Source organism: Lithobates pipiens, unplaced genomic scaffold (assembly GCF_037356315.1).
Source record: "Lithobates pipiens isolate NorthernLeopardFrog02 unplaced genomic scaffold, aLitPip1_a1.2 Scaffold_13, whole genome shotgun sequence".
NCBI lineage: Eukaryota > Metazoa > Chordata > Amphibia > Anura > Ranidae > Lithobates > Lithobates pipiens.
In genome coordinates, this window is record NW_027507718.1 from 358,837,020 (window position 1) to 358,859,965 (window position 22,946).

General features: G+C 45.2%; 1 long non-coding RNA gene across 1 annotated transcript in view; it reads left to right on the forward strand.

Moving 5' to 3' along the window:
* Positions 1 to 3,419: 3,419 nt before the first annotated feature.
* LOC143975125 (uncharacterized) overlaps positions 3,420 to 22,946 on the forward strand; it is a 36,308-nt gene continuing 16,781 nt past the window's right edge. Inside the window, exon 1 of the long non-coding RNA XR_013272330.1 lies at positions 3,420 to 3,552. This is a non-coding gene — a long non-coding RNA (uncharacterized LOC143975125). The remainder of the gene's footprint in view (positions 3,553 to 22,946) is intronic.

The following is a 22,946-nucleotide window of genomic DNA, read 5'->3' on the forward strand; positions in this document are numbered from 1 at the left end:
TGACTAGTTAAAGTTGGATTGCAATACATAATAAAATACAGTGCCTTGGAAAAGTATTCATACCCCTTGAAACTTTCCACATTTTGTCATGTTACAACCAAAAACTTAAATGTATTTTATTAGGATTTTATGTGATACACCAACACAAAGTGGAAGGAAAATGATAAATGGTTTTCAAAATGTTTTACAAATAAATATGTGAATAGTGTGGTGTGCATTTGTATTCAGCCCCCCTGAATCAATACGTTGTAGAACCACCTTTCACTGCAATTACAGCTGCAAGTGTTTTTGGATATGTCCCTAATGCCGCGTACACACGACCGAACTTTTACGGCAGAATAGGTCAGACGGAATCTTTCTGTCGGATAGTCCGATCATGTGTGGGATAGTCCGATCGTTTTCTTTAAAAAATTCAGATGGACCCAGAAATAGAACATGTTTCAAATCTGTCCGACGGAATCCAATCCTATCGGGAAAACCGTTTGTCTGGAAGCTGGTCTGACAGACCAGATACGATGCACAGGCAGCTATTAGCTACTGCCTATTGAACTTCCTTTTCTAGTCCCATCGTACCTCATCACATTCAAAACTAACTGAGTTTCGAACAGACTTTAGTCCATTCGTGTGTGGGAAAGTGCGTTTGTTCGGAAGCCCGTCATAACTCCATCGAAAGTCCGTCGGGAAGACTGGCGGACCTTTTCTGCCGGAAAGTCCGGTCATGTGTATGCGGCATTACAGCTTTACACATCTAGAGAGTGACATTTTTGCCCATTCTTCTTTTCAAAATAGCTCAAGTTCTGTCAGATTGGATGGAGAGTATCTGTGAACAGCAATTTTCAAGTCTTGCCACAGATTCTCAATTGGATTTAGGTCTGGACTTTGACTGGGCCATTGTAACGAATGAATATGCTTTAACCACTTCATCCCCAGAAGGATTTACCCCCTTCCTGGCCAGAGCACTTTATGTGATGCGGCACTGCGTTGCTTTAACTAACAATTGCGCGGTCGTGAGACGTTGCACTCAAACAAAATTGAAGTCCTTTTTTTTCCCACAAATAGAGCTTTCTTTTGGTGGTATTTTATCACCCCTGCCGTTTTTATTTTTTTGCGTTATAAACAAAAAAATAATTTTTTGAAAAATAAGCAATTTTTTTTACTTTTTGCTATAATAAATATCCCCACAAAATATATAAGGAAACAAATTTCTTTCTCAATTTAGGCCGATATGTATTCTTCTATATATTTTTGGTAAAAAAAACTGCAATAAGCGTAAATTGATTGGTTTGTGCAAAAGTTATATTGTCTACAAAATAGGGAATAGATTTATGGCATTTTTATTATAATTTTTTTTTTATTCATAATGGCGGCGATCTGCCATTTTTATCATGACTGCGACATTATGGCGGACACATCAGACACTTTTGACAGCATTTTGGAACCATTGTCATTTATATAGTGATCAGTTCTATAAAAATGCACTGATTACTGTGTAAATGACACTGGCAGGGAAGGGGTTAAGGGGTTAAGTGTGTCCTAGGGAGGTGTTATAACTGTGGGGGGGATGGGCTACCACTGTCATGACAGCGATCACTGCTCCTGATGACAGGGAGCAGTAGATCCCTGTCATGTCACTAGGCTTGTTTACAAAAGCATCTCCCCATCATTCTGCTCCGTAACAAGATTGTAGGCCCCCCACAGACATCGAGTCTGCGGGACCCACGGGCACGGTCATGGAGTACGTGGCGTGGCGCCCACAGTGCCACAATTTAAAGGGGACATATCTGTACGGCCATTTGCCCAGCTGTGCCATTGTGCTGATGTACATCACCGTGAGCTAGTGGTTAAACTAAACCATTCCATTGTAGCTCTGGCTGTATGTTTAGGGTCGTTGTCCTGCTAGAAGTTGAACCTCCACCCCAGTCTCCAGTCTCTTGCAGACTCTAACAGGTCTTCTTCTAAGATTGCCCTGTATTTGGCTCCATCCATCTTCCCATCAACTCTGACCAGCTTCCCTGTTCCTGCTGAAGAAAAGCATCCCCACAACATGATGCTGCTACCACCATGTTTCACAGTGGCGATGTTGTGTTCAGGGGGATGTACAGTGTTAGTTTTCTGCCACACACAGCATTTTGCTTTTAGGGCAAAAAGTTCAATTTTGGTCTCATCTGACCAGAGCACCTTCTTTCACATGTTTGCTGTGTCCCTCACATGACTTCTCACAAACTGCAAACAGGACTTCTTATGGCTTTCACTCAACAATGGCTTTCTTCTTGCCACTCTTCCTTAAAGGCCAGATTTGTGGAGTGCACGACTAAGACAGATTTTCCCATCTGAACTGTTTATCTCTGCAGCTCCTCCAGAGTTACCATACGCCTCTTGGCTGCTTCTCTGATGAATGCTCTCTTTGCCTGGCCTGTTAGTTTAGGTGGACAGCCAGGTCTTAGTAGGTTTGCAGTTGTCCATACTCTTTCTATTTTTGGATGATGGATTGAGCAGTGCTCCATGAGATGTTCAAAGCTTGTGATTGTTTTTTTATAACCTAACTCTGCTTTAAACTTCTCCACCCCTGACCTGTCTGGTGTGTTCCTTGGCCTTTATGTTTGTTCACTTAGGTTCTCTAACAAACCACTGAGGGCTTCACAGAACAGCTGTATTTATACTGAAACTTAAATTACACACAGGTGGACTTAATTTACTAATTGGGTGCCTTCTGAACGCAATTGGTTCCACTAGATTTTAGTTAGGGGTATCCGAGTAAAGGAGGCTGAAAACAAATGCACACTTTTCATATATTTATTTGTAAAAAATGTTGAAAACCATTTATCATTTTTCTTTCCACTTCACATTTATGTGCCACTTTGTGTTGGTCTATTACATAAAATCCCAATAAAATACATTTATGTATTTGGTTGTAGCATGACAAAATGTGGAAAATATCAGGGGGTGTGAATACCTTTTCAAGGCACTGTATATATATATATATATATATATATATATACATATATATTTTTTTTAATTATTATTATTATTAAAGAGGATTTATATAGTGCTAACAGTTTGTGCAATGCTTTACAACATGGGGCAGACAGTACAGTTACAATACAATTCAACAAAGGAGAATTCAGAGGGCCCTGCTTGATAGAGCTTGCAATCTAGGATATATATCTTCTTCAGAGTATAACCCAGGGATTTTTTCCCCATGTGTGCATTTTGTGCTTACTGTAGTCTAGTGAACACAATGATGACACTTGATTGGCTGCTATTATTTACTGCACCTTACCCATCATCATTGTTCTTTTCATTGTCTTATCAAATAAGCTGATAAATGTCTAACAATACACATTAATTAAATGTTCTGTTGGGAATAGTATATTGACTTTCCTCGGGTTCATTAGCACATAACTTCTCTTCCATTTCAGATAAAGACTTGCGACTAATTCATGGAGCTGCCATTCACCAATCTAGAAATAGCATTTATATTACTGGCTTTCATTATCTTCTCACTGTTTTCCTGGGCATCAATCTATAGTGAACCTGACCGAAGCAATGATGGTGAGTATGTCCAACTATATATTTTACATACGGTATGTAATGTTTCAGTAGAGAACAAATTTATGGTACTGGTAAGGTATTAATATGCAGGTCAGTTAAAGCAGAACGTCACTTTCTTATACACACAATCTGAGTTTTCGTCTGAAAAATCTTGGATGGTTTTTCCGACGGAATTCCGCTCAACACACGGTCACACAAAAGTTCTCTGAACTTTCGATCGTCAAGAACGCGGTGACGTACAACACTACGATGAGCCGATAAAATGAAGTTCAATGCTTCCAAGCATGCGTCAAATTGTTTCCAAGCATGCATAGGAATTATGCACGTCGGAATTACTACAGACGATTGTAATTTTCGTTCGGAACTTTTTCCTTTGGAAAAATAGAGAACCTGCTCTCAAGCTCCGATGGAGCGTGCAAACTGTCAGAATTTCCGACCAAAAGCTCTCATCGGACTTTTGCTGGTGGGATTTCCGATCGTGTGTACGGGGCTTTAGGGGTAATTCACACATTGTGCAGTGGCAGATGTTTTACAGCATTGTAAAACACCTGTCACAGCAAGGAAACACAGAAAACAATTGTGTGCCGTTCACACTGCAGAAAGTATTTTATTGCAGCGCACTGTACAGGATCGCATGGCACTGTTCAGCAGTGCAAAACATGAGGCTGCTGTATAGCCGAATGAAGTGTAAATTTTATACACTTCAAATAAAGTTTGTACAAAGCAAAAAAAAATTGAGCCGTGTGATCGCTGAATTGTGTACCACGCTGCACCCTTACCGCAGTCGGGAGCAGGCAGCTGCTGGAGATGTAAAGCCCTCTGGCAGCTGTCCATTTCCAGTGAACTCAGCCTTAATCTACATTGATCATTTTGAAACCTTATGCTGCTAACATTAGCACATAGGGATAGAGGGGGGGGGGGGGGGGGTGTTTTTTAAAATTATTTCTAAGCATAATAAAACTGGATGGATTGGCTTTTGGTTTGAATCCTAAAATTTAATTAAACAGCATTTTTGGGTTGTGGTGCTCAGATTGTGATCAGCAGTGTAGTTCTGTTTTAAATATGAAAACTCGGCCAAACAAGGGTTCTTGTCTGTCCACCTCCCCCCTTTGCCCCACGTGTTCAGATAATTAACACTTAGCCTAGAAGACGTGACCATATCAAGGATATATCCGTGTTTACTGTCTAGCACTATTGTGCTTTTACCAAAAATTAACTAGTGATTTTTAGTGGTATTTTGGGTTCTCTGTTCTGTTCTGTTCCTCGACTGCAAGAAAATCCTCAGCCCCTCTGACACACCTGCTTGAATGAAAGTTAGTGCAAACACATGTATGAATATAATACCAAAGAATGCAAAAAAAAAGCACTAAAGAAATAATTAAAATATTCCCCCAGCAGCTGGTTCTCAACCCCGCCCTCAAGTACCCCCAACAGGCCATGTTTGCAGGTTTTCCTTTATCTTGCACAGTTGCTTTAAATCAGAGTCAATGGCTTGGTATTTTGGACAGCTATTTTATCTAAGAGAAATTCCCAAAAGATTTTCTGCTGGGGGTACTTGAGGAGGGGGTTGAGAACCACTGTTATAGTCCATAGTCTACACTCCATCTCAGGAGTGAGCTGTACACCCCCCGGTTTGGTTTGCATCAGAACTTTCGAACGGACCGAAAATTCGTACGAACTTTAGAACCCCATTGAAGTCTATGGGACTCGAACGTTCAAAATAAAAAGTGCTCATTTTAATGACTAATATGCAAGATATTGTCCTAAAAAAGGGTTTGGGGACCCGGCTCCTTCCCCAGGGGACATGGGTCTATACCAATTTTTTTTAAAACTGCTGTTTTTTCGGGATCACTGATTTTAATGATGATTCAAGTGGGAAAAAAAGTGAAATATTCCTTTAAATATCGTGCCTGGGTGTGTCTATAGTATGTCTGTGAAGTGGCATGTGTTTCCTGTGTTTAGAAAAGTCCCTGCACAAAATGACATTTAACGGAAAAAATGTCATTTAAAACTGCTTGCGGTTTTAATGTAATGTCTGGTTCCAGCAATACGGATGAAAATCATTGAGAAAAAAATGGTATTGGTAGCCCTCTCTGTATAATTTTTGGGCCATCCGTCTTTTTTCATTTCACTTCCTGTTGTCTCCTTCCATTTGCAAGTAGAAGACGTTTGTAAGTTGGATGTTTGAAAGTAGGGGCCTGCCCTATATGCTCTGCAGAAATGTAGGCCTAAGGTGTTAGTGTTGCCACAACACTATAAGCCCTCAAAGTGACTATTGGTGGGCGCAGGAACGGGCCCTGCTGTGAAATATTTTATCAAGAATTGTAATTACATGGCCCTGTTAAACAAGGGCTGAAAAATTGGGCCTTATGCACTGTTTGCTGGTGCCACGACACTGTAACCTCTCCCAGATACTCTAGTTGGAGTGAGGGAGTGAGCCCTGCTGCATCAAAAATTGTAATTACATGTCCCTGTTAAACAGGGGCTGAAAAATTGGGCCTTAGGCACTGGTGCTGGTGCCACGACACTGCAACCTCTCCGAGATACTCTAGTTCGAGTGCAGGAATGAGCCCTGCAGAAAAGTATTGCATCAAAAATTGTAATTACATGCCACAGGGGCTGAAAAATTGGGCTTTAGCCATTGGTGGCATCACCCAGAACCAAAAATGTTCTTCCAAGCAGGATCATTGAGGAGGAAGAGGATAGTTAGTCAACATAACAGGACAGTCACTCAGCATCAGGATAGGCAGTCTTGAAGGGATGTGACATTTCAAAAAAAATTATTTGGTTACATCAGCTTCAGGTGCTTGGTAGCTGGTGGTGATCCAAGACTGATTCATCTTTATGAAGGTCAGTCGATCACCCGAGTCGGTGGACAGGCACACTCTGTGATCGGTTACAAAGCCTCCAGCAGCACTGAAGGTGCGTTCCCAAAGATCGCTGGATGCAGGACATGCCAGTAGCTCAATTGCATACTGTGCAAGCTCTGGCCAGTGATCCATCCTCAAAACCCAGTAAGCCAGAGGATTTTCGGTGGGAAAGGTGTCCAAGTCTGACCTTGCCCCTAGGTATTCCTGCACCATGTAAATCAGACGCTGGCGATGGTTGCTGGAACCGATCATACCTTGGGGCTGAGGACTAAAAAATTGTCTGAACGCATCGGTCAGACGACCACCTTCTCCACCGCTCCTTCTGTGACTGATCGAAGTCTCAGCAACGCGTTGTCCAGGACCAGAAGTTTGTAATCTCCCAGTCTCTGGGAACGCATTGCACAGACCTTTCTGCAAGGCCTCCTGGAGATGTCTCATCCTCTGCTCCCCCTGCGACTGTAAGATAAGGTCCACAACCATACCCTTGTACCAATGCCAGCCAGTAATAGTCCCTCTCCTTGATCCGAAGAATATGAGGAGCCTTCCACAGGCTTTGCAGGATCAAGGAGGCCATGCAGCGTAGGTTAGCTGAGGCATTCGGTCCGGAGTTCTCTGGGTTACTAAGGACAACATGATCCGCAGCCACCTCCTCCCAGCCACGTAGAAGTCCACGGGTTTCTTGGGACTGTAAATCATCCCTAAAAGACTGCTGATGCTGAGTGCCAGGCTCCACATTCATGCTGAAACAAGCCTCCTCCTCCTCCTCCTCTTCCTGTGTGATGGGTGGGACAGCAGGAACACTGGATAAAGGGACCCTTGAGAGGCAAGGAAGTCCTCCTCTTCCTGCCTCTGTACTGCCTCAAGTGCCCTGTCCATTATTCCATGCAGCGTATGCTTGAACAGGTGGACAAGAGGTACAGTGTCACTGATTCATGCACTGTCACTGCTCACCATCCTTGTGGCCTCCTCAAATGGTGACAGGACAGTGAATACATCCCTGATCATGCCCCACTGGCGTGGTGAAAAAAAAATCAAGCTCCCCTGACCCTGTCCTGGTGCTGTAGTCGCACAGGTACTCATTGATGGCCCCCTGCTGTGTGTGCAGCCGCTGCAGCATGGCCAACGTTAAGTTCCACCTGGTGGGAATGTCACATATAAGGCAGTTCTTGGGCAGCACTGGCATTAAATGATCGGCGGAAATGCACACAGACTTTTCTGGCCTGCCTCGGGACATCCTGTAAGTCCGGGTACCTGCCCAAGAACCGCTGCACCACCAGGTTAAGGACATGAGCTACACAGGGCACATGGGTCAGTTGTCCCTGTCGGAGGGCCATCTGTCGCAAACCACTATTCCTGGCTTAAGCTGGCGTGGCGTCAACCACCTCTCGGCCTGCCCCTGCAGAGCTGACAAAATATCTGCCCCAGTGTGGCTCCTGTCCCCCAAACAAACCAGCACAAGCATGGCTTGACATATTTTTGCCTGCGTACTTGCGTAGCCCCTTGAACGCCTATGGAGCACCGCTGGTTCCAAGGACAAAGCACTGGAAGAGGCCATGGAGGCAGAAGGGGAGGGGGTGGAGGAGAGAGGTGTGTCACAACCAGTAGTAGCATTTTGGAGGCGGGGTGGCGGAACAACCTCCAACACTACTGCACCTTGTCCTGCATCCTTCCCAGCTGCCAGAAGAGTGACCCAGATAGGTAACGTCCCTGTCCATGCCTGCTGGACCATGAATCAGCAATAATATGCACCTTACCGCTGACCGCCCTGTCCAGCGAGGCCGAGTCTACCAACTGAAAAGGCAGCAGCTAGCAATTTAGCCAAGCTAGCATTCAACCGCTGGGCATGTGGATGGCTGGGAGTGAACTTCTTTAGACGGTCCAACAGCTGGGGCAGGGAAATTTGCCTGGTACAATCGGACATCAGTGTACTGCTAGCAGAGTGCCCACAAGTACTTGGCTGTGACACACCTAATTCTACACCTTCATTCCTCTCAGTGCAGGTTTCAGAGAGGACTGAAGGTATAGTGGGGTTGGAGATCCCAGCTGATGAGGAGCAAGGAGAGGCCCGCTTTGTTCTTTGGTGTCGGTCTTTAAGGTACGCTTGCCAACGAGCTGCATGGCAGGTCAACATATGTCTGGTCAAGCAAGTGGTGCCCAAGCGGCTGATGTTTTGGCCATGTTTTGGCCAGGAGATACGCTTGAGACATATGTTGCAGATAGCAGCGGTGCGGTCTGATGCCCTCGTCTCAAAAAAGGCCCACACCAAAGAACTTTTGGAATAACGCGCAGAGGCAGCACCCTGCACAGGCAGAGCTCTGCGATGTAATTCAGTCGGTGTGCTGCCCCTAAGCTGGCCCCCGGAGGGCATCTTGCCTCATTGGAGATGTGCCTCCTCCTCCTCCTCCTCTCTCTTATCAGGCACACACGTGGAGTCAGTGACCTCATCATCCCCTCCCTCTTCATCGCTGGAACAAACCTGGCAGTATGCTGCAGCTGATGGAACATGACTGCCAGATTGCTGTCCTTCTAGAGCAGGCATGTCCAAAGTCCGGCCCGTGGGCCAATCGCAGCCCGCGGTCTGGTTTTGAATGGCCCTCCTGGTGTGCTGCGGGATCAGGGCTGTCAGATGAGCCCGATACCCGGCACTGTGAGAAGCTCCGTCTGCTTCAAAAGTTAAAGTAAGTGTAGGGAAGTGTGTTGTGCTCTCTGCTTCCCCCTACAGTGCAGTACCCGGCTGAATGAGGAAGCTGGAAAGGTACTGTACTGTGCTACAAGCTACATTTGTTTTAAAAAGGCTTTATTTATGTGTGTGTATGTGTGTGTGTGCATGTATGTCTGTATGTATGTGTGTGCATGTCTGTCTGTATGTATGTGTGTGCATGTCTGTCTATATGTGTGTGTGTGCATGTGTGTCTGTATGTATGTGTGTGCATGTGTGTCTGTATGTATGTATGTGTGTGGATGTCTGTCTATATGTGTGTGTGTGCATGTGTGTCTGTATGTATGTGTGTGCATGTGTGTCTGTATGTATGTATGTGTGTGCATGTATGTCTGTATGTATGTATGTGTGTGCATGTCTGTATGTGTGTGTGTGCATGTGTGTCTGTATGTATGTATGTATGTATGTAGGTATGCGTGTGTATGTCTGTCTGTATGTGTGTGTGTGTGCGCGCATGTATGTCTGTATGTGTGTGTGCGTGCATGTATGTCTGTATGTGTGTGTGTGTGTGTGTGTGTGTGTGTGTGTGTGTGTGCATGTATGTCTGTATGTGTGTGTGCATGTGTGTCTGTATGTATGTGTGTGCATGTATGTTTGTATGTATGTGTGTGCATGTGTGTCTGTATGTATGTGCATGTACGTCTGTCTGTATGTGTGTGCATGCATGTGTGTCTGTATGTGTGTGCACATGTCTCTGTATGTGTGTGCATGTGTGTCTGTATGTATGTGTGTGCATGTGTTTCTGTATGTGTGGGTGTGCATGTATGTCTGTATGTATGTGTGTGTGTGAATGTATGTCTGTGTGTGTGTGCATGTATGTCTGTATGTGTGTGTGTGTGCGTGTATGTATGTGTGTGCATGTGTCTGTATGTACGTGTATGCATGTGTATGTATGGATGTGTGTGCATGCATGTGTCTGTATGTATGTCTGTATATATGTGTATGCATGTGTCTGTATGTGTTTGCATGTGTCTGTATGTATGTCTGTATGTATGTATGTGTGTATGTCTGTATGTGTGTGTGCATGTGTGTCTGTATGTATGTGTGTGCATGTATGTTTGTATGTATGTATGTGCATGTATGTCTGTCTGTATGTGTGTACATGTGTGTCTGTATGTATATGTGTGCATGTGTGTCTGTATGTGTGTGCATGTGTGTTTGTATGTGTGTGCATGTATGTCTGTATGTATGTGTGTGTGTGCACGTATGTCTGTATGTGTGTGTGTGTCTGTGTGTGTGTGTCTGTATGTGTGCGTGTGTGTGTGTGTGCATGTATGTCTGTATGTGTGTGTGTGTGAGTGTGTGTGTGCATGTATGTCTGTATGTGTGTGTGAGTGTGTGTGTGCATGTATGTCTGTATGTCTGTGTGTGTGTGTATGTATGTCTGTATGTCTGTGCGTGTATGTCTGTATGTATGTGCGTGTATGTCTGTATGTATGTGTGTGTATGTGTCTGTATGTACGTGTATGCATGGGTATGTATGAATGTGTGTGCATGCATGTGTCTGTATGTATGTCTGTATATATGCGTATGCATGTGTCTGTATGTGTTTGCATGTGTCTGTATGTATGTCTGTATGTATGTGTGTGCATGTGTCTGTATGTATATGTATGCATGTGTCTGTATGTGTGTGCATGTGTCTGTATGTATGTCTGTATGTATGCATGTGCGTGCATGTATGTGTGTGCATGTGTCTGTATGTATGTTCATGTGTCTGTATGTATGTGTGTGCATGCGTCAGTATGTGTATGCATGTGTCTGTATATATGTGTATGCTTGTGTCTGTATGTGTGTGTGTGCATGTGTCTGTATGTATGTAAGTATATGCATGTGTATGTATGTATGTGTATATATGTATGTATCTGTATGTGTATGCATGTGTCTGTATGTGTGTATGTATGTATGTGTATGTATGTGTCTGTGTGTGTGTGCATTTGTCTGTATGTGTGTGCATGTGTGTATGTGTCTGTGTGTTGCTTTTAATCCAGACCCCCCCCCCCCCCATTCTTGTACCATCAGAACTGCTTTTGTGGGGCTTGTGTGTGTGATAGCAGCCAGGACTGCTGCTCCTCTGAAAAGCATTCCATACACAGATCGCTTTTCAGAGGCATTTGAAAGGTGGTAAAGAGGCATTATTTTGCCTCCTCACCACCTGTTTTAAGCCTGTAAATGCAGCATCACTATACCACAGCTGTGCAATCCACACAGTTGCGGGGTAGTTGCAGTGCAGGCCCATTCACCCTGTGTATACCTCCAGCTGCAGCCACAGCATGCGTACACCCCCAGCTGCCCCCTCTGCAGCTAAAGGGGGAGAAGTTGGGGGTGGTAAAAACAGCTTAACCATGTGGTTTTACTGCCCCTCCAACAAGCCCTTGGTTCACATCTCCGTGGCAGCCCATGCATTTCAATGGGCTTCCCTACCCACAAAAATGCAGGGAAAGAAGTCCCAAGGCTTTTTTTTTTAATTGCACTGCACCAAAAGCACCCCACGTTTCCAATGTGGGGTACCATTAAGAATTAAGAAGTACCCCTAATAGGCAGAGCATTTGTCTGTGTGTCGGGAACGAGTGCAGCAAAGGCAAGAGAATTCTTGTTGGGCAGTGTATGAGTGCTCGAACTACCGAATTTTAATGGTTCAAAGAATGTCAGGCAAAATGGTTGGCCCTCACGCATGTTCTCTTCATTAAATCTGGCCCTCTTTGAAAAAAGTTTAGACACCCCTGTTCTAGAGCATCCCCTCTGCGCTCACTTCTTCCTCTAGCTGGGTATCATCATCAGAGCCTTCAAAATGCTGGGCATCCTCCTGAAGGATGTACCCAACACTATGCTCAAACAGTTCGGGGGACTCCTCAGGAGGACATGGTGGGTCTAGGGAAGGAGTGACTGATGACATTGAGACGAGGGAAGAGGACTCATTGGCAGCTGCTTTGCTAGTACCCTGAGCCTGAGTGAGAGAGGGTGAGGAAGATGAGGAGGGCTTGGTCATCCACTCTACCAAGTCTTCGGCATGATGTGGCTCAACACGTCCAGCTGCCCAAAATAAGGACAAGCGTGTCCCATGGCCACGTGCTGATGATGATGCACCGCGTCCACGACCAGCACTGTTGTCTCTAGACACAGAGCCTGCTTGCCCTCCTTTATTGGCTTGTGACTGTCTGCCTCTCCTTGTTGGCCTTCCAGACATAGTAATGGCCTGCAGGGAGATGGGAAAACCAGCAATTGGGTAGCTTTAGGTGCACACTGAGCAGATGACACAGTACACCGACTGCAATTACTGCAGCTGCCTGCCTGTCTTACAGAAACAGAACAACACCAGCAATATGGAGTAGCTTCAGGTGTATACTGTGCAGGAGGCACACAACACCCACTTTAACTGCTGCAGATGCCTGTATTACAGAACACCAGTAATAAAGGGTAGCTTTACGTGTATATTATGCTAGAGGCACACAACACCCACTTTAACTGCTGCAGGTGCCTGTATTGCAGAACGCCAGCAATACGTGGTATCTTCAGGTGTATACTGTGCTGGAGGCACACAACACCCACTCTAACAGCTGCAGATGCCTGTATTACAGAAACAGAACAACACCAGCAATAAGGGGTATCTTCAGGTGTACACTGTGCTGGAGGCACACAACACCCACTTTAAAGTGGGATTCCGCTCTTTTTTTTTTTTTCTTACCTGTCTCACAGGTGGGCGAGTGCTACCTTCGATTGGCATCCCCATCGGGCGTTTTTTTGACCCCCGGCGCGACAAATCTTTTCCTCAGGATGACTTATAAAAACCTGCTCTGGCGTTTTCCATTTTAACTGTGGGCGTCTGAAGCCCACAGGCATTTACTTCCTGGTATATGATGACGTCTGGCTCCCAGCATGCTCCGCTCCATCTTGCACATGCTCAGTGAGAGCAGTGTAATGGCAGATACAGCTGCCTGCCCACTTTAAAAATGGCAAATTCGTACACGCCCTCGTCACGTGACCAGCGTCCTAACGAAATCTCGCGAGATTTCGCAATTTCATTGTCCCCCATGGATTCTTGGGAAATAGCTTACAAATTTCCCAGGGACCATTGCGAGGACGATAGCCACGCCTACTCCCACGGGAGGACAACCCGGAAGTCAGCTGAAACATCAGAAATAAAAGGTAAGTAAATAATATTTTTTTTTTCAGGGTTCGTTTAGGTAAGTATGCTATCTGTTGATTTTAATAACATGTACTTTCATTTTTAGGTACCAAACCACTTTATCTGCTGCAGATGCCTATATTACAGAACACCAGCAATAAAGGGTATCTTCAGGTGTATACTGTGCAGGAGGCACATAACACCCACTTTAACTGCTGCAGATGCCTGTATTACAGAACACCAGCAATAAAGGGTAGCTTCAGGTGTATACTGTGCTGGAGGCACGCAACACCCACTTTAACAGCACTAGGTTCACAAGAAAAGAACACACTGTCCCTGCCTATCCTGCTCTCTCCCTGAATGCCGCAACACACTACACAAGGCCACCGTGCTGGCAGCCTTATATTGTGTGGGGCGTGTACTAAACCCCCTGAGCTATAATTGGCCACAGGCACCCTGCCTGTGACCAATTATGGCTCTCCTCGCTGCTGGTGCTGTGATTGGCCAGGCATGCGGGGTCACAGTGCATGCTTGGCCAAACATGAGCCAGCAATGCACTGCGATGGCGCAGTGCATTGTGGGCCGTGAGTGCCACGCGAATATGGCGCAAACGGCCCATAGAGTTCTGGCTTCGCCGAACGGCGAACAGCCGGCGTTCGAGTCAAACATGCGCTCAACTCGAACACCGAGCTCATCCCTACTCAGGAGTGAGCAAGAGAGGGCGGCTATGTTACTATATACAATGGGACCATGGAAAACGAATGTAGCCAACCTCTAACAAAAAAAAACGTAAAAGGAAATTATATTCTGAGAACAATAGTAGGTACTTTTTGAGGTAAAAACACATGCATGATTTTTGGATTTTTTTTGTACCCAGAGTATAATGTCACTTTAGGCATAAATGATGCACAAGATACATTAACGCAAAGCAACCAATCACTAATCATCTTCTATTGTTATGATGATGAAAGATAAAACATGTTTAGCTTCTGTGAATTACAGCATTTTGGACATGTCTGCAATTCCAAATTAAAGGGAGATATATAAAATTGTTATGCCAGGTTTGGTACAAGTAGTTTGGGCAAGTAGTTAGCCGGCCAACTTAATGTAATTACTGGTGCCATCTTACTTGGAAAAACATAACAGATAAGGAAAGTAACAATAAATAGGCATTACTGCAATTATTACCACCACTCAAGTGAGATGGGTTACAAGCTTTAGGCTAAGTGCTATACACTTCAGTTAATGACAGCCTGGCTGCTCGGTGCTCTTACTGGTGTACACTTCAACTAATGACAGCCTGGCTGCTCGGTGCTCTTACTGGTGTACACTTCAACTAATGACAGCCTGGCTGCTCGGTGCTCTTACTGGTGTACACTTCAACTAATGACAGCCTGGCTGCTCGGTGCTAACCAGGGGACACACTCCTTCTACAAGTGTACACTTCACAAAGACACAAACACTCCTATAAGTAACTAGTACAGGCCGATATTAATCAACAACGAACATTAGTAAGCCATACTTCAATCCCACACATACCTTTCTGTTAGAAAGCACAGCATATTTATAAAGACAAACATTCAATTTATATTTTATTCTTATTTAATCTGAACATTAACATATGAGCTGTATATTTTTATTGTGAATTATCATCCAAAATCCATCTTTTAATGCATATTTTGACCATACAGTATGTCAAAATAGTGAATACAGTTCTTACATGTGTGCTAAGAGAGACCTCAGAGGTATTAAAGTGAGCCCCATAACACGACTGGGGGGACTTTACATTTAGTGTATATGCTTTCATTTTGGTAATCTCTTCAGCATTGATGGTGTATATATATATGTGCTGAGGAAGTGGCAGTCATATATATTTAATATTGTTTTCTGGGAAAAAGAAATCACACTGTAAGTCAGTTAAGTCTACAATATACATAGCAGCCATGATCTTGTAAGACAGGGTAGCCCACTTTAGCCCACTTTACTATGACAAATGTGAAGAACTGTGAGTGTCATATGAAATCCCAAAGCAGGCCCCTCATCTTTCTCTTGTGGTCCAGCTGAAAAGGATGCTTTGAGTACAATCAGATCCAACTGAGTTGCAAACCTACATGGCAGTCTCTCTCCTGTAAGAAAGGGGGGCACAAGTTTCCAATGTGAAAGGAAGACTACTAGTATCGTGGAATTGGGAAATCTGACTATTTTCCGCAACTTTGTAGATATCTACTCACTTTCTGACATTGGAATCAAGGACAGATTGTGAGGGTAACTTTGCCAATAGAGACAGAAACATCAATAAAAACCTGACAGTGGGTTTATCCCTTTCATGCAGTACTGTAAATTGAAAGAGCTTGTCCACACCATGGTGCCCTTAGTGGTACCAGGGTTCATGTCTCTTCATTGCCAGAGAGAACCTGCTTTGGTCTCTGTACTATATTTACCTTAATGTATACTAGAGGAAAGGATTTGGGTGGACTAGATCATTTCCACACCATGGCACCCTTAGTGATGCTAAGGGGGACTTACCAATGTCACTTTAAATCACTATACTAGGCTATGCCCAGTGCTATTCAGAAATGTATACTAGAGGAAAAGTTTTGAATAGATTTCAGGTCACTTCCATATGATGATCCCTTAGTGATTTTAGGGAACAGGCCTCTTCACTGCAAAAGAGAACCTGTTTTAGCATTGTGCCATGCTACGCCCTGTGCTATACCTAAATGTATACTAGAAGAAAAGTTCTAGCTGGACTTTAGATCATGTCCACACCATGGTCCCCTTAGTGGTATGAGAGTGCAGGCCTCTTCAATGCCAGAGAGAACCTGAATTGGTCTCTATATCATGCTTATCTAAATGTATTCTAGAGGAAAGGATTTGACGGGACTTTAGATCGTTTCCACACTTTGACATCCTTAGTGATGCCAGGGTACAGGGGACTTGCCAGTGTTAGAGAAGACCAGCGTCACTGTACTAGGCTATACCCAGTGCTATCCTGAAATGTATACTATAGGCAATGTTTTGGATGGATTTTAGGTCTTCCATATGATGGTCCCTTAGTGATTTTAGGATATAGGTCTCTTCACTGCTAAAGAGAACCTGCTTTAGCACTGTACCATGCTATGCCTTGTGCTATACCTAAATGTATACTAGAGGAAAGGTTCTAGCTGGACTTTAGATCATGTCCACACCATGGTCCCCTTAGTGATACCAGGGTTCATGCCTCTTCAATGCCAGTAAAAGCTTGCTTTAGTCACGGTACCATGCTACGCCCTGTGCTATACTACCTAAATGTATTATAGAGGAAAGGTTTTGGATGGACCTTAAATCATTTCCACACCATACCCTCCTTAGTGATACCAGAGGGCAGGCCTCTTTACCGCTAAAGAGAATCAGCTTTAGCCACTGTTCCATGCTATGTCATGTGCTATGTCTAAATGTATACTACAGGAAAAGTTTTGGCTGGGCCTTAGATCTTTGGCACACCATGGCACCCTTAGTGATGCTAGGATGCAAACCTCTTCAATGCCAGGGAGAACCTGCTTTAATCACTCTGCCATGCTCTGCCCTGTGGTAGAAAATGAAACCACTGCTCCAGGCAGATCCACAAGGATAATCACTTTGTTTCCAGACAAGGAGTCCCAAGTGCTGGCTAATGCATGCACAGGTAAGGAAGGATGGAGAAAAACTCTGGACAGCTGCACTCCGAAAATAATCTGTTTTTCTTGTGCCTTTTATTGTAAAATGAAAATCACATTGCACGAACCACAGCAAAGGTGATACAGAACAAAAATCTGATGGAATCAGTGCTTACTCACCTTTTCTGTTGTTTCGTGTAATGTGATTTTCATTTTACAATAAAAGGCACAAGAAAAACAGATTCTTTTCAGAGTGCAGCTATCCAGAGTTTTTCTCCATGCTCTGCCCTGTGTCATACCTAAATGCACACTAGAAGAAAGGTTTTGGCTGGACCTTTAGATCATGTTCGCATTATAGCATCCTTAGTGATGCCAGGGTGCAGACCATGTCAATGCTAGAAAGAACCTGCTTAAATCACTGTACTAGGCTATGGTCAGTGCTATACCTAAATCTTCTAGAGGAAACGTTTTGAATGGTCTTTGGTCATTTCCACACCATGGTTCCCTTAGGCCGCGTACACACGGGCGGACTGTTCGCCCAACCTTGTCCGCTGAACAGTGTTTGGGCGGACAGTCCGCTCGTGTGTGGGCTTTCAGCGGACAGTTTCAGCGGACAGTTGGACGGACAATGTCTTTCGGAAATTCCGAAAAACTGTCCGCTGAAACTGTGTTTGAGCGAACAGTCCGCCCGTGTGTGGGCTTGTCCGCTGTACTTTCGAAATGAGCGGACTGTTCCCGCTCGGAAAGTCCGCCCATTTCGAGCGCGTGTACAGGTAGGCGGGGCCCGCGAAGGAGACGTCGCGGGCTCCGCCGCCTGGAATGGGCTTAAAGGGGAACCCCAACGCCGAAAAAAATCGGCGTGGGGGTTCCCCCCAAGTCCACACCAGACCCTTGTCCGAGCACGCTACCCGGCCGGCCAGGAAAGGGGGGCGAGCGAGCGCGCCCCCCCTCCTGAGCCGTACCAGGCCGCGTGCCCTCAACATGGGGGGGTGCCTTGGGGAAGGGGGGGGCCGCGCGGCCCCCCCACCCCAAAGCACCTTGTCCCCATGTTGATGAGGACAAGGGCCTCTTCCCGACAACCCTGGCCGTTGGTTGTCGGGGTCTGCGGGCGGGGGGCTTATCGGAATCCGGGAGCCCCCTTTAAGAAGGGGGCCCCCGGATACCGGCCCCCCACCCTATGTGAATGAGTATGGGGTACAATGTACCCCTACCCATTCACCTGTGAAATAAAGTACAAATAAAAACACAACACAGGGGGAAAAAATATTTTATTGCACAGCCGGGGGTCTTCCGTCTTCGGGGGTCTTCTCGCCGGACTCCTCCGCTATGTGTGTGTAGCTCTTTTGCCAGCGGAGGAGTCCGGCTTTCTTCCTCCCCGCCGCCGGCCTCTTCTCCCGACTTCGGGGGTCTTGTCCCCCTCTTCGGTTCTTCTGCCGGGCCACCGCGCCTGGTCCGGTGGCCCGGTCTTCTGTCGCCGTCTTCCGTTCTTCTGTCGCCGCCTTCGGTTCTTCTGCCGGGCCACCGCGCCTTCTTGTAGCTCTTTTACAGGCGGTGGCCCGGTCTTCTGTCGCCGTCGCCGCCTTCCGTTCTTGTTCTTCTTCTTGTTCTTCTTGTTCTTCTCCTGGAGATGTTGACTCGACGAGCTCTCCGGCCGGAATGCCGGGGACGCGCTGTGCGGTCACTTATATAGTGACAATGGGGCGGGGTCACATGGTATATGTCACATGGGTTGGTCACATGGGTTGATGTCACATGGGGACTATGACATCGTAAGGGGGCGGGGGTCACCATGTGACATCAACCCATGTGACATATACCATGTGACCCCGCCCCATTGTCACTATATAAGTCACAGCGCAGGGCGGCTCTGGCATTCCGGCCGGAGGGAGCGACGTGTCAACATCGCCTGGAGAAGAACAAGAAGAACAAGAAGAAGAACACGAACGGAAGGCGGCGACGGCGACAGAAGACCGGGCCACCGCCTGTAAAAGAGCTACAAGAAGGCGCGGTGGCCCGGCAGAAGAACCGAAGGCGGCGACAGAAGAACGGAAGACGGCGACTGAAGACCGGGCCACCGGACCAGGCGCGGTGGCCCGGCAGAAGAACCGAAGAGGGGGACAAGACCCCCGAAGTCGGGAGAAGAGGCCGGCGGCGGGGAGGAAGAAAGCCGGACTCCTCCGCTGGCAAAAGAGCTACACACACATAGCGGAGGAGTCCGGCGAGAAGACCCCCGAAGACGGAAGACCCCCGGCTGTGCAATAAAATATTTTTTCCCCCTGTGTTGTGTTTTTATTTGTACTTTATTTCACAGGTGAATGGGTAGGGGTACATTGTACCCCATACTCATTCACATAGGGTGGGGGGCCGGTATCCGGGGGCCCCCTTCTTAAAGGGGGCTCCCGGATTCCGATAAGCCCCCCGCCCGCAGACCCCGACAACCAACGGCCAGGGTTGTCGGGAAGAGGCCCTTGTCCTCATCAACATGGGGACAAGGTGCTTTGGGGTGGGGGGGCCGCGCGGCCCCCCCCTTCCCCAAGGCACCCCCCATGTTGAGGGCACGCGGCCTGGTACGGCTCAGGAGGGGGGGCGCGCTCGCTCGCCCCCCTTTCCTGGCCGGCCGGGTAGCGTGCTCGGACAAGGGTCTGGTGTGGACTTGGGGGAACCCCCACGCCGATTTTTTTCGGCGTTGGGGTTCCCCTTTAAGCCCATTCCAGGCGGCGGAGCCCGCGACGTCTCCTTCGCGGGCCCCGCCTACCTGTACACGCGCTCGAAATGGGCGGATTTGCCTCCTCCTTACGTGGGCGAGTCCGTTCATTTCAAAAGTTGAGCGAACTGTTTGCCCAACCTTGTTCGTCAAACAGTCCGCTCGTGTGTGGGCAAGTCCGCTCATGCAAATTTTGAGCGGACTGTTTGACAAACTGTTTGCCGAACAAGGTTGGGCGAACAGTCCGCGCGTGTGTACGCGGCCTTAGAGATACTAGAGGTCAGCCTTTTGAGTGCTAAAGAGAACCTGCTTTAGTCACTGAACCGTGCTTTGCCCTGTTTTCTACCTAAATGTAAGGAAAACCCTAACACCTCCAGCATTGTATTTGCCTACATCTTTCACATGGAATTTATTGTTTGCTTTTTCCACTATAAATTCTATGTTTAACTCAGAAATAATGGTATACGTAAATAAATTACGATTGCATGTGTACAATCAGCTTACATATTTTAAAATAAACTCTATTTAACTCAGATTGACCACTGTTTTTAGCTTGTCAGCAACAGTGTAGAGTTGTACAATTTTCTGGCACCAAAGTTCCAGAAATGTATTTTCTTTAGAAACAACAGAAGGCATTGTTTATTTTAGTTTAAAAAAAAAACTGCAGCCAGAAAGCAGACAGGAATAATTGGTAAATTAATAAATTATGACATTGTTATTGTATGCTACATATCTGACATGCCAAACTTAGCTGATTTTTTTACATTCAGCCAGTAACTCTTTAATAACTTTGTAGCAGAAATAACAGTCTCTCTGCAATTAACACCAGGGCGCCATGGAACATTCCACTTTTATTTAGCTTTAATTTATTTTTCTGTTTTGATTTTTCTGAACAGTCTGGATAATTGTAGTTTTCCTGCTGTGCTAGGTTTGTGCATAATTAACATTTCTGAATTTAACAGAATACATTTACTACTAAGGAAAGGAAATCAAAATAGATAGATTCAGAGAAAGTATCAGAAAAAAAAACTACTTTGTTCAATGCAATTAACAAAAAGTGGCTTATTTAAATATTTTTACATTCATATTATACATTGGGAGCAGTTAAGTGAACCTCCCCCCCCCCCCTTTCTTCCCAGATAATTAAAATGCTTCCCATGTAGTTTTTCTTTTTTCTTTTTTTATCAAAACTACATAGAACTGAGAAACGCTTTTCGGAAAAGAGTTGCATGTTTAACACATCCAGGAACATGATTATCCCTGTAGGCATTTGGGAAATATTCTAATGGAAGAGAGTTGGGTTTACTAGTAAAACTGAATAAAGGCTAAAGTGTCAGTATCTCTATGTGATAGAATTTTGCTGTGGAAGGGTCTCTTTATGGATACATTAGGGGTCCATTAGATTTGTTATGTCTCCCCTGCCCTCTAGTTAAAGAATATGTAAACCTAACATTTCATATTCCTAATATGTGCCTGCTGTACCAAACCTAACATTTCATATTCCTAATATGTGCCTGTTGTACCAAACCTAACTTTTTATATTCCTAATTAGGGATGAGCCGAACACCCCCCGGTTCGGTTCGCACCAGAACTTGCGAACGGCCCCCGCGTTCGTTACGAACGTTAGAACCCCATTGAAGTCTATGGGACTCGAACGTTCGAAATGGAAAGTGCTCATTTTAACGGCTAATATGCAAGATACTGTCCTAAAAAGGGTTTGGGGACCTGACTCCTGCCTCAGGGGACATGGGTCAATGCAAAAAAAAGTTTTAAAAACGGCCGTTTTGGCGGGAGCACTGATTTTTAATGACGATTAAAGTGAAAAAAAAAAAGTGAAATATTACTTTAAATATGGTGCCTGGGGGGTGTCTGTAGTATGCCTGTGAAATGCCACGTGTTTCCTGTGTTTAGAACAGTCCCTGCACAAAATGACATTTAACGGAAATAACACCATTTAAAACTCCTTGCGGTTTTAATGTTATATCTGGTTCCTGCAATATGGTTGAAAATCATTGAGAAAAATGGCATGGGTAGCCCTCCCTGCCCATTACCAGCCTATTTGGGTCTTGTACGCATATTAAGGGGAACCCTGTACCCATATTAAAAAAAGGAAATGCGTGTGGCCCCCAGGCCCTATATACTCAGAACAGCAGTATACAGGCGGTGCAAACAAGACAGGGACTGTGTAGGTTTGTTGTGTTAAGTTGAATCTGTTTGTAATTTTCAACTGGTACATTTTTAAAGTGTAGCTCCAGTCAAAAAAACTATTTTTAAGCTTTTTGGAAAACATAGGGAAGGGTTATCACCCCTGTATAATTTGTTTTGCCATCCGTCTTTTTTCATCTCACTTGCTGCTGTCTCCTTCCGTTTGCAAGTAGGAGATGTTTGTAAGTTGGATGTTTGAAAGTAGGGGCCTGCCCTATATTATAGCGGTATGTACTGGGTACAGAGCACGCAGACAGCACGCACTATCTCCTAACACTACTGACTGCAAGCTCTATTATTAACCACTTGACCACTGGGCACTTAAACACCCTTAATAACCAGACCAATTTTCAGCTTTTGGTGCTCTCACATTTTGAATGACAATTACTCAGTCATGCAACACTGGACCTATATGAAATGTTTGTCCTTTTTTTCACACAAATAGAGCTTTCTTTTAGTGGTATTTAATCACCTCTCAGTTTTTTTATTTTTTGTGCTATAAAAGAAAAAAGACCGGAAATTCTGCGAAAAAATGAATTTTTCTTTGTTTCTGTTATAACATTTTGCAGATTAGTAATTTTTTCTTCATAAATTTTTTTTTTACTGGTTACATGTTTTGAGTTGCAGAGGAGGTCTAGGACTAGAATTATTGCTCTCGCTCTAACGTTCTCGGCAATACCTCACATGTGTGGTTTGAACACCGTTTTCATATGTGGGCGGGGCTTACGCATGCGTTCGCTTCTGCATGCGAGCACATGGGGACATGGGCGCTTTAATTATTTTTTTTTTTTTATTGTTCATTTTACTTTATTTATTTTAGTTTGAAATTTTTTTCCCCAAAAATATATTTTTGATCACTTTTATTCCTATTACAAGGAATGTAAACATCCCTTGTAATAGGAATATGGGGTGACAGGTCCTCTTTACAGTGAAATCTGGGGGTCAATATGACCCCACATCTCACCTCTAGGCTGGGAAGCCTGAAATAAAAAATAAAAAAAAGATTCTGGCTTTGATCGTACTGGCGAGTTGGTAGAAGCACCGGAGGGCGGTGAGGGGTGGGGGGCGTCTATGGCTGGGTATTTCAGGGTATCACCGAGTATGGCTGGGTATCTCCGAGTATTGCTGGGTATCTCCG